The sequence below is a fragment of the Myotis davidii genome, unplaced genomic scaffold (genome assembly GCF_000327345.1).
Source record: "Myotis davidii unplaced genomic scaffold, ASM32734v1 scaffold251, whole genome shotgun sequence".
Classification (NCBI taxonomy): Eukaryota; Metazoa; Chordata; class Mammalia; order Chiroptera; family Vespertilionidae; genus Myotis; species Myotis davidii.
Genome location: NW_006282378.1, coordinates 778,581 through 790,576, shown reverse-complemented (window position 1 = coordinate 790,576; position 11,996 = coordinate 778,581).

The window sequence follows — 11,996 nt, the reverse complement described above, 5'->3', positions numbered from 1 at the left end:
CACACACACACACACACACACACACACATACACACACACACACACACAGGCTGAAAATACTTCCCCTTCATAAGCTCCTTCTCCCACACTCCCTCGCCCCCAGCCCAGACCCCGGGGTGGGTCTCCGAGCCATTTCCAGCAGCGCCCACACAGAGTGGTCCGTGCTGAGACTTGCCCCAACCTGGGCAGGGAGCCAGGACATCCAACCTGAGCCCTGTCCTCAACGGGGCCCCAGTGGAGTTGCTGTCGGCACCCTCCTCCGGCCCCCCCTGGAGGGGAGAACTACCCAGGAACTCTCACAACACAAGGCCCGGAGTGGAGGCCTCCGGTCAGGGCTGTAGCTGGCAGTGCTGGGAGCAGCCACTCAGGCCACATTCGCTGAGGCTCTGCCCTGTGCAGGCAGCTCCCTGCCCTGGCTCTGGCCTGGGGTGGGGGCCGTCCTTGCTCCCTGCCCTGGCTCTGGCCTGGGGTGGGGGTCCTCCTCCTGGATACACACACACACACACACACACTGGTGACAAGGCTCCTTCCCAGCTCCTCCTCAGCCCCCACCCAGCTTTGCTGCTCACCTGCCCATCCACCCCACTCCCAGTTTCCACGGCCCGTGCTCAGTCGAAGCAGGTGCGCGCATGTGTGAGCCCCACGGTGAGGGGCCATCCGAGACCTCTGCCCCAAACTCCGGGCCTGCGGCTCTCCTGGGGAGAGGCCCCTGGGCAAGACCCAAACCTGGTGGCAGCAGGGCAAGGGTGGGCCACTTCCTGCCAGGGCATCCCAGAAACTGCCAGGCTCCTCCACACGCCCTTCGGTGCCCCTTTCTCTGCCATCTAGTGTGCGGGCATCCCTGCCTGCTGCCCAGCCCCATACCTGGGCTCAGGCACATGAGCAGAAGGTGGAAGGCTCCTTGAACTCCCATGTCTCGAGGTTCGGTGTCTCCTCCGCCTGGGCTGCGTATCCCTGGGCCGGCGGCAGTGGGGCTGGTGGTAGTGCGTGTGTAGGGATGGGTGGAGGGAGGGGGGGATGAGGGCCCAGACACTGCCCCGGGGTGGTAGGAAGGTGCACTGAGGGCCTGGCTGGGGAGCAGCCAGAGTTATTTCTATGAAGGGAGAGGGCCAGGTCCCCGCCTTGGGGAGGAGTCCCCAAAACCCTAATTATCGGGGTGACAGAGTGGCCTATCCAGGCATTACCCAGCCATCACCCAAGCTCTTCCCTATCCAGAGAGTGGGGCAGGGCTGCCAGTGGGACTTGTAATTAGGCACCTGTTAAACTTCCACTTCCTCCTGGCCCCGTCCTCAGTGGCAATAGTCACCCCCTTTTATGGCATCCGTGGAGCTCCCCTCACCACTCGGGTTTGTTACCTTCTTCCCCAGGGGACAATGGAAGAGGAAGGAAAAGCCAGGCTTGGGGAGGAGGGTGTCCGGGCTTGAAGGATTAGCACTGACCTCAGGGCAGAGGGGTCTGACACACTTTCCAAATCCTGCTCCTTCCTATCCCTGATCCTCTGAAGGGGTCTGTGGGGAGGGGCACCAAGGGAGGGGTCACTAGGGCTGGAGGGAAGGCCCAGGCAGGTGAAAGGGACCCAGGGATATCCGGTCCGCCTCCCACCTGAGGCCTCTGGCCCCTCTAAGAGTCAGCCCTACTGAGCTCAACGAGAGAGGGAAGAGGTGAGTTTGGGATCAGGGTCTTCCCCTGGCTGCCCCCTCTGTGCCACCAAACAATACCTGAATGCAAGGTCATCCTTGAATGTAGGGGATCCCTAGGAGCTGGGGGTGTTATAGGGATCCAGCCCAAACTCCCACACAGAACTAAAACCAGTTCGGTGAGGCCCGAGGGGAGAAGGGCCAGGGTGTGTGGAGGGAGCCCAGCAAGAGAATGGGTTAGTGGGGGGATGCTGGGGAGAACAGCACCAAGAGGGCCAGGGAAGGGGTGTGCCTGTGTGTACACTCACTGGCATGTGCCACGTCTCTACTGAGGAGGGCTAAGCCCCCGTGTGCACTTCTTTGGGGGACTGTTTGGTGTTCTTGCTTCTGTGCACAGGGAGGGAGACCAAGGACCCTCATAACCTGGCCTGCTCATCAGGGCGACTGAGACGACAAGGTGGACAAGTTGGAGCTGGATGGGAGGGTCCTGGTGGGCTGAGGAAGTGGAGGGGCCACCCTTGCTGGTTGATCCAGGGGCGTCCCAGAATAGGCCTTGGGCCTCCCATGGGCGTCAGGAGAGGTGGGTCAGGTCATGAGTGGCCCCATTCAACAGCCCACCCTCCTCCCTGCCAGGGCACAAGAAGGAGGGGAGAAGTCATGGGGAGAGTGATGAGACAGGGGTACTGCCAGGGCCGACCCCTCCAGGAAAAATGAGACAGAACAATAAGGAAGCACAAGATCTCATACGTTGCTGTGCTCCAAACCCCTCCACCCACACCCCCAACAATAACAGGGTGCTCTGAGACCCACCAGATGTACACAATGAATATCCTCATTTCCTTATTTATTTTGAGGTTTATAGGATTGCCCTGCACACTCTGCAAAGCAGGGATCATTATCCCACTTTAAAAATGTGGAACAGAGGCCTGGAGACACATGAAGATTCAGCCCAGTTGATGCTGCTAGGACCTGACCAGGTCGGGGACACCCAGGCATCACGATTCTCGATCCAGAGTGGTCCAAGAAGGGGCTTGGTGGCCCCATGGGTTACTAGACTGGCCCCTGGAGACAAAGCATGGAAGGTCAGTGATGGGGAGAGGGGTGAGCAGGTGGGGCCGGGAAGAGGGAGACTGAAAAGAAAGGAGTAAGGCTGTCACTCCATTAAACTGAAGTGCAGGTTTGGAGTTTAATTGGGTTCTGATTTCAGCTAATGTTAGAGTTGGGATGAAGGTTGGACGAAGGTTGGGGTGAAGGTTGGGGTTAATTGGAATTATGAGGCTGAGGTCAGATTTGAGGTTGAGATGGTAATTAAGGTTGAGATGAGGGTGAGCATAACAGCCAGAGCGGAGGCTAGGGTTGATGGCTGGGATCCATGCTATGATACAGAACAGGGTTTTCGTTTCCTTTACAGCTATACTTGAAATGCAATCAAAGGGTGGGTGGAGATTGATGTAGAATTGGGATTACAGCCGGATTAGAATTGAGTTTTGAATTTGAATTAGAATAGACTGTGGTTAGGGTTAGAATATGCGTTAAAGTGATATGGGCAGGAAGATGCATTAGGTTTTATTTATGACACAGAAAGACCTCAGCCTCCACCTGCTAAAGCCAAGTTGGGCTAGAATTTTTATCCCTGTGCTCTGGGAGAATGCCGATGGCACATGTTGACTGGGGACCGGAGATTTGGGGGAGAATTACAAATATACATGAGCCCATCTGATGGGTATGAAGCAACTTCATCCAATGATTTGTAACCTCTGAAGTCCTGCTCCGCGACCTCAGCTCACCACCTATAAAGCTCCCAGCAGTCATCTGGGGAGGGGATACAGGATGCCATTTTCAATGAGGGGGGCTCTCACACCACATTGAACCAGCAGATGGGGTCTATCAGAAGTAGGTTTACTGGGGCGGGGGGCTGGGGGGGGGTCCTGGTTTTGGAGTCTAAGAGACAGGAGTTGGGGAAGACTGAGGGCTGAGGTGCTCCTAGGAGAACAGGCACTTTTGAGGGTACCATGCAGGGACCCCTCCAAGCCTCAAAGGGCAAGACACATTTTTGCTCTCCTCTGACCCACTGAGGGCTAATTGCCACCTCCTTGCAATTTGGGGCCCATAAAAGAAGCTGTCAGCCTTCCTGCCTTGTGCCCTGAGCCCTGCTTGGCTGGGGGCGGGGGGCGGGGGGGAGGAGTGGTGAAGTGAGGGCACTGAGTATCAGTTTAGTTTAGGTCTAGCCCCGTGGTCAGCAAACTGCAGCTCACAAGCCACATGCGGCTCTTTGGCCCCTTGAGTGTGGCTCTTCCTAAGCCTGAGGAGTACCCTAATTAAGTTAATAACAATGTACCTACCTATATCGTTTAAGTTTAAAAAATTTGGCTCAAAAGAAATTTCAATCGTTGTACTGTTGATATTTGGCTCTGTTGACTAATGAGTTTGCCGACCACTGGTCTAGCCCATGGCCCCCTCCCTCTGGAACCATCCCACAGCCCAGGTTTGTCTCTGAGCTTCATCTTCAGTAGAGGAAGAGGGCCCGCTCCTGAAGGACCCCTACCCCAAGTCCTCTCTCTCCTTTTCCCCAACCTGGTCTCCACCCAAACATCCTATTCCCCCAATACTTCCTTTTTAGGTCCCATAAAGGTCTGAACAGAATCTGGAGACTCCTGGGGGGTTCCCTCTGTGCCCCCAAGAGAGACAGTGATTACTAAGAAGCAGAGGACACTGGTGGCACCCAATGACTCATCTAGGGTCCTGAGAGAAAGGCAGGAGGCAGAAGGCCAGGCTGTGACCTCGGGCCCAACACACAAATTTCCAAAAAAGGTCCCTTGCTTTTCCCTGAGAAATTTAGAGCTGTCCAGGGGAGAATGGCCCCTCTTATTTGCATACCCCACGGTTTGGGTTGTATTTGCTTCTATTCTAAGACAGAAACAGAAACTCAAGGACAGAGACTTAGAAAGCAATGAACAGAGACAGAGGAGGAGGGAAGAGGCCGGTCAAGGACCCATAGAAGCCCAGAGACTGTTTCTGAAATGAGGCACAGCCTGACCACAGAACATCTGGGGGAAGGACAGGAGGAAGGCTTGGTCCACCTACTCTTCCTCCAAAGTGCCCTTCACAGCAACTTGGCACAACCCCTGTAGGCCCCGCCCCCACCTGCTCAGACTGTCCCTCCAACTCCTCTCCCAGACCCCCTGAGCTCAGGCTCAAGTTCCCATCTCCTCTCCAGCCCCCATCCCCTCCCTCTGCAATTTGACCCTTTTTTTTTCTTTTCCACATATATTTTCATTGATTTCAGAGAGGAAGGGGGAGGGCGAGAGAGAGATAGAAACACCAGTGATGGAGAGAATCATTGATCAGCTGCCTGCTGCATGCCCTACGCTGAGTATTGAACCCACAACCCAGGCATGTACCTTTGACCAGAATCGAACCCAGGACCCTTCAGTCCACTGGCCAACACTCTACCCACTGAACCAAACCAGGCAGGGTAATTTGACCCTTTCTAAAGTGCACACACACACACACACAGTCAGCAGGCTCCCTTGCACATCTACCGAGTCCTCATGTAGACCAGGCTCACCCCACAACCCCAAGGAGTGACAGCAGAATCCTGGAATGGCCATGCAGAGAAGGCCGCTGAGGAAAGGTCTGGGGGCAATAGTCATGAGCGGTGCAGGATGGACAACATGCTAAGCCTCAGAGAGAGCAGACAAGGCACTGAGAAGCCAGGGGGCCGCCCTAGCTTCTACCCTTTCCCCCGCTCCCGGTGAAGGATTGGGGTTGGAGAACTACCAGTTGAGGCCATGTTGGATGAGAAAAGTGGGGGGCTTAGAGGTGGTATAGGTGGTGTGATGGGAGAATGTCAAGTTCAGTTGAAGACGGGTTAGAACTAGTTAGAAATAAAAGTCATGTGTGGGGTTCTGTTTCAGAATTTGGGTTAGGGTTAGGGTCTGAGGTCCAGATGAGGACCAGTAGGCAAGAGTTTTGGACACATGTGACCTTGGGACTCCCTGAGCCCCTACTCAGGCTTCCCAAGCCTCGGCAGTTCCTGCTGGGGGATGCCGAGAACGGGGGATGCCAGAAGGGAGCCTGCTGGATATGCCTACGTCTCCCCCATCACGTGATATCCTGGAGCTGGCCCAGACTCGTAAGAGCAAACAGTCTGAAATAAACTCTTTATTGCACTAAAAATAAAAATAAAACAGTGACTGGCACTGCAATGGGCCCCAGCACTGTGACAAAGGGTTGTCAGCACTGTGACAAAGGGCGGCTGATTAGATGCTATGAGCTGAACTGTTATCAAGGGAATCGTGGAGGAAAGAAGAATTCGCTTGTGAGGAGTATGTGAATTCCTGATGACAGGCCTGAAGAAGAGTGAAGAGACCCTAAAGATAAAAGATTTCCACCTCACCAGGATCAACCATATACTGCCGAGCCTTCATCTACTCAGCAAATGGGCTGGGCCTTGCCCTAGGGCCCAGGAGCAGCGATTAATGGAACGCAGTGTCTGTCCTAGAGCATCCAGTCTGCTGAGGGAGACAAACAGGGGTGGGGGTGCCAACCCCTTGTCCCAACATGATGAGCTATGGTGACCACAGCAAGGCCCGGGCCTGGTGGGAAGAATGTCTGGTGCATATCTGATGATGTGCGGGAGGACTGAGAGTGGAGAAAGGTGGCTGGAAGAGTACTTGGGTCCTTGGAAACTAAACTCGGACCCTGCCAGAGACCACAGAGAAGAGGGTGTGTCAAGAGAGACAGCCCTTGGTGGTTGTATTTGGACTGAGGATGGAAGATCCTTGAGGACTGAATCCCTGGGGGCCTTCTGCCCAATCCACCAGAGACCTCACTGGGATCAGAGCCAGGTCTGAGGGGGGAGACGAGAGAGAGAGAGAGAGAAAGAAAGAAAGAAAGAAAGAAAGAAAGAAAGAAAGAAAGAAAGAAAGAAAGAAAGAAAGAAAGAAAGAAAGAAAAGAAAAGAAAGAAAGAAAGAAAGAAAGAAAGAAAGAAAGAAAGAAAGAAAGAAAGAAAGAAAGAAAGAAAGAAAGAAAGAAAAGGAAAGGAAAGAAAGAAAGAGACACCTTGCTTGGATGGACTAATCCATATGCCCACTGGGACTCTGACCCCTGAATGTGTAGAAATAAAGTTTGCTTTTGATTCTCCAGTCTGGGTTCCCCCAGTAGATGCCCACAGAGGGGAACTGTGCTTCCCTCAGTCCCCAGCAGCCCAGGCCTGCCTTGCTTTCCCGGCAGGCGACAGAGCTAAGCTGGGTGTGTGCCTATAAGCCTGTCCTGACCAGCCCTCCCTCCGCTCTCCATGTTTGTTTCCTGTTGCCTGGACACTGACTAGGAAAGGGGAAGGAGTGTGGGGAAGGTGGTGCCAGCGGGGGCAGGGCTCAGAAGCACCACTCATCGCCCAGGGCAGGAGAGCTACATGCCCAGCCAATGGATAAAGTGGAAGGTTCCTGGCTTTCCCTGTCTTCCTCCCTCTAACAACCCACTCAACCCCAGCCCCCACAAAAAAAAAAAAAAAAAGGACTCAGAAAAGCCATGTGTTTCTAGAACTTTGGACACAGGGTCAGGCTGTATAGGAGCTGGGACAGGAGATATCGGAAGGGGCATCATGTAAAAAAAAATCCTGAACTTGTTTAGTGTGGTCCCAAAGCACTGGGGACGCACAGGGAGACATATACTGACTCAATATTAAGAACTCTCTGAGCACCGGGCTGATCTGAGACGTTTGGGTTGTTTTGTGACTCTCAGGAAGTGCAAACAAACTCAGACTCTCCAACCATTTGATTTAGAGATTACAAGGGCGATTCAAGCAGCAGTGGGTCCTGAGGTCCTTTCCAGCCTGGAGATTCTATGATCTGGTGCTCACACCCATTAGCCCAGGGACAGTTTTCCCCTGGGGCTGTGGGAAAGCTCCTTAGCTCTGGGCAGTTTCTCCTCCCCCCACTCACTCCCACCCCCTTGACTTCTATTTCTAAGAGAAGCGGTCTTCTAAAGAAGCCACCTAAAACCTCCACCTTATTCCTGTCCCAGCCAAGTCATCAAAGGGCATCGAGATAGTGGTGACCCCTCTCCCAAGAGGACATGGAGAATGCAAGGAGGAATGCAGAGCTTGCACTGCCAGAACATTCCAGCTGGGAGAGTGGGAGCTAAGACAGAGGGAAGGGCTAAGCCAGCGGTTCTCAACCTGTGGGTCGCGACCCCTTTGGGGTCGAACGACCCTTTCTTTATATATATATAATTCTTTCGAACGACCCTTTCACAGGGGTCACCTAAGACCATCGGAAAACACATATATAATTACATATTCTTTTTGTGATTAATCACTATGCTTTAATTATGTTTAATTTGTAACAATGAAATTGGGGGTCACCACAACACGAGGAACTGTATTAAAGGGTCACGGCATTAGGAAGGTTGAGAACCACTGGTCTAAGCTATTGAAAGCCAGTCAAATCAAGAATAACTTAGCCTTTTCTGGGACTTGAGATTTCTGTGATGTTGGGAATGACCTTCTCCAGGTAATGTTGGTGTGATTTGCCAGTATAGATCTCAGAGTATGGAAGGGAGAGAGAATGGGGGGCAGGTCACCTTGACAGCAGCCTAGGCTGAGGGCGAGACCCCTGGTCTGGATGAACCCTCCCCTCCCCCATCTCTCCCCCAGGCTCCTGCTTTGGAGAAGGACCAATCGGGATGGATGTGAGTGAGGAACTCTATGGGCTCCACTCTCAGACTTCTTGTCTGAGACTCCAGCGTCTTCCCTCCACTGTCACCGAAACAGCTGCCACGCTTCGTCACCCCAAAAGCCCTGTCTGGCTTTGAACTCTCTGAGCCCCTTTCATCCTGGCCTAATCAAAGTGCTTTTACTGAGACCAATGAATGCCTGGACCCAAGTCACAGATGTGGATGCTGAGGCTCTCAGAGGTGCTGGAGGACATCCCAGCCCCCTCCTGAGTCAGGGACAGCCTGGCTGGGCCACCAGGGCAGACTGCTGAGTCATGACCAACTGGAGCTGCTGCTTCGGCAGGTGCCAAGGCTCTGAGACAGCCTCCAAGTCACAGCAGAGCATGACACACCAACAGGCACACGCGGGCAGGTCGGACATGCGGTCCAGCCAGGAGCTGGAGGACCTGTGATCAGGCGGTCATTGCATGAAGACCTGATTCAGTGCTGCATGGCGGGGCCCAGCCACTGGATTTTCCAGGCCATCCCATCCCAGGCTGACACTGCAGGGACAGGAATTGTCAGGAGGGGAGGCAGAAGAAAGGGAGCTGAGAAGCAATCGGGGATCCATACAATAAAGTCAGTAGTGTAGACACTTTATTTTCCCCGCAAACTTCTCACACCTTTATATCAACCAAGGGAGCGCACCCAACAGCGCTTCCTACTCATCCTTACATTTCCCCAGACACCCCTGAGCTGATTCAGTGGCTTGGAGGGGCACACAGAGCTCATTTAGTCCCCTGAGAATTAGGACTACAGTTTCCAACCTCCAGCAATGAGACTGAGGCTAGTTGTTCCTGAGCTGGCAGGTCCACCGTCTTCAACAAATTCCAATTTTCTCTCTTCTTTGTCTCAGGGTCTCACCCCTCCCCTCTGTGAGTTGGGCTCACACAGTCCACTGTTGGCTCTGCCAACAGTACCATGCCTGACCCCACCAGCCCCCAGTTAACACCAGGGATCTTTGCCCTGTAATTATTCCCACTGCCATTTGTGAGTGAAGGCTGTGGAGAGTTTATAAAAGATGCCCCGATGTGGCCGGCTGGTCCCAGATGCCAGCTGCTGGCGCAGCTGTTGGGAATGTCCTACTTTTAGGAAAAAGGTTCTGATAAGTCGGGCCAGTCCTGAAGCCCAAGGAGGCCTGTGCAGAGCTTCTCAGGAATCCAGAGGGAAGAAACTGAACCTCTCTGCCACACCACGAGTCAATTCCAAGAATTCCTTGACGGGGAAAAACCCTGAGGGCTGGACTCTGAGTTTCTCTCCCAAACCAGTTCACCTGCTCCGAGGTGACTACGCGCCTCCATCCGAAGCCAGAGCTTGATTCATGTAACCCCTGCCGCGTCCAAGCCGTGTTGAGACAGTCTCACTATCAGCCCTTGGGATCTGCCAGGCCCTGCAGACCTGCATTTTCACCAGCAGCAGCAGTTCCGGTGAAAGACTAGCCGTATTTCAACCTACGAACTTGGCTCTTTTTCTTTTTTTCTCCATGGGCTCAGAAGTTAGCAGTGCGCATGCACCCTCTTTTTCTCCTTGCCCTGTACTCCAAGGAGCCCATCCCTCCCAGCCCTGAGACGGATGGCTTATGTGAGGAGCCAAGCAAACCTCAGGCACCCAAGGCCATGTCTGGCTTCCTGGCAAGAAGGTCCCCTGAAACAGGTAGAGGCTCACTCCTTGGTCTCTGCGGGTACTAGCCCTACAATAGGTGACGCTCAGAGAGAGCGTAGGTAAGTAAGCCAGACGCAGGAGGGACCGCCAGACGCAGGAGGGGCCACAGTCCACAGTGGCACTGCCAGGTCCTCTCTCCCACCCGAGCTGGGTACCACACTTTCCAAGGCCCCTGGGGAGGAAGATAGCAGCTTCCTTAGGGAGGGCATGCACTTAGGGGTACTGAGCAGGGAAGGTGAAAGGCCTCTTCCCCAAGCAGTGGGTGAAGCTGCCCCCCTTGCTGGGCAAGGCGACAGTCTTCCTGGGTGAGAAAGGTGGGGAAGGCGCTGGGGGACGCTGCAGCCTCAGAGGAAGAGGAAGCGCAGGAAGCAGCTTGCCAGCTCTCCCTGGGCCCCATGAAAAGAGGACTCTTGCCCGAGGCCCTTGTAACCTGGCATTGTAAACACAACTGCCTTCTGCCAGTAGCTGAGCTGTCTCCACCTCCTCTAGTGCAGGCCCCACAGAGGGAGACAAGACTGGGCTCTGGATTTGAGACATGAAACACAAGGGCAGAGGGGAGGGGCGCCATTCAGGATGGGAGCTGGGTGGAAGCACTTTCCCCCAAGGCATGCACAAATGGGGCAAGGTGCCACACCCAGAAGCTAGCACCTCAGCCCCCTGGGAGCCAGATAATCAGGGTCTTCCCCAAAAGCTGGGGCTATTCTAAAGGTTCAAGAAATCTGCTGGGAGCAGCTGGGCTGGGGGGGGGGGGGCGACTTTGGGGGGGGGGGGGGGCACAAATCAAGAACAGACAGGAACAATGAGAAGTTTCTGTGAGGGTGGAGCTAGGTCTGCTGAGCTCACTGAGTGCCTGGACCATCCCTAGCACATCCTTGGGACTTGGGAAGTGTGAAATGAGTGAATGAATGGATAGAGCAGTGGTCTGCAAACTGCGGCTCTCGAGCCACATGCGGCTCTTTGGCCCCTTGAGTGTGGCTCTTCCACAAAATACCACATGCGGGCACACATGTACAGTGCGATTGAAACTTCGTGGCCCATGCGCAGAAGTCGGTTTTCGGCCTGGGCGAGTCTATTTTGAAGAAGTGGCGTTAGAAGAAGTGGGGGGTATCGGTCGGTCGGGCTGCGGGATACGCAGCGCGGGGGAGGTGGCAAATATCAACAGTACTTAAACTATATAGGTAGGTTAATAACAGTGTACCTACCTATATAGTTTAAGTTTAAACAATTTGGCTCTCAAAAGAAATTTCCATTGTCGTACTGTTGGTATTTGGCTCTGTTGCCTGATGACTTTGCCGACCGCTGGGACAGAGTATTAGCACAGGCAGCAGTGGCGTCGGGGAGCGCCACTCATCAGAGTGATTGAGGTGGACTGAGGATTACCCAGCCATTGAGTGACAGGGCAGCTGTGTTTGGGTGAGGGGACTGGGCCACAGGGTGAGCAGGGACCCTGGGTGTGCCCGGCTAAGGGACGGCAGTGTCTGTTGAAAGGCTGTGGCAGGGCAGGGCTGAGACAGGTGGGTGAGTCTGGGTTCAGACACCACCCCGCTTCACAGATGTGGTCTGAGTCATAGGCGTGAGCCCAGAAGGGCTCTGTTTCGAATGGCCAAGCGCTTCCTCCCCATCCACCCAGCCCGGCCAGCCCCTCCCTGAGCGCATCTCCAGCTCCTCGCCTCACCCCTGGAATGCCCGGGGCCAGGCCTGCACTGGAGGCAGAGGCTAGACTGCGCTGAAAGCTGACATGATGGCAGCATCCCAGAGGCTCACCAAAAGGCCAGGAGATGCCAGAACCAAGGGACCGCCGGGCTGAGCAGGACCGTGTGGAGAGCATCCCTGCATCTGGCCCCTGAGCATGGCCACGCACACCTGGGTCTCCTGGAACCTATTTTGCTGCACGTGCAGTCCCCTGGAGCAGCCACATGCCCACAGAGGACACGGAGCTGCTGCTTAGAGTAGAATAGATTTAATCTGTAACTACTAA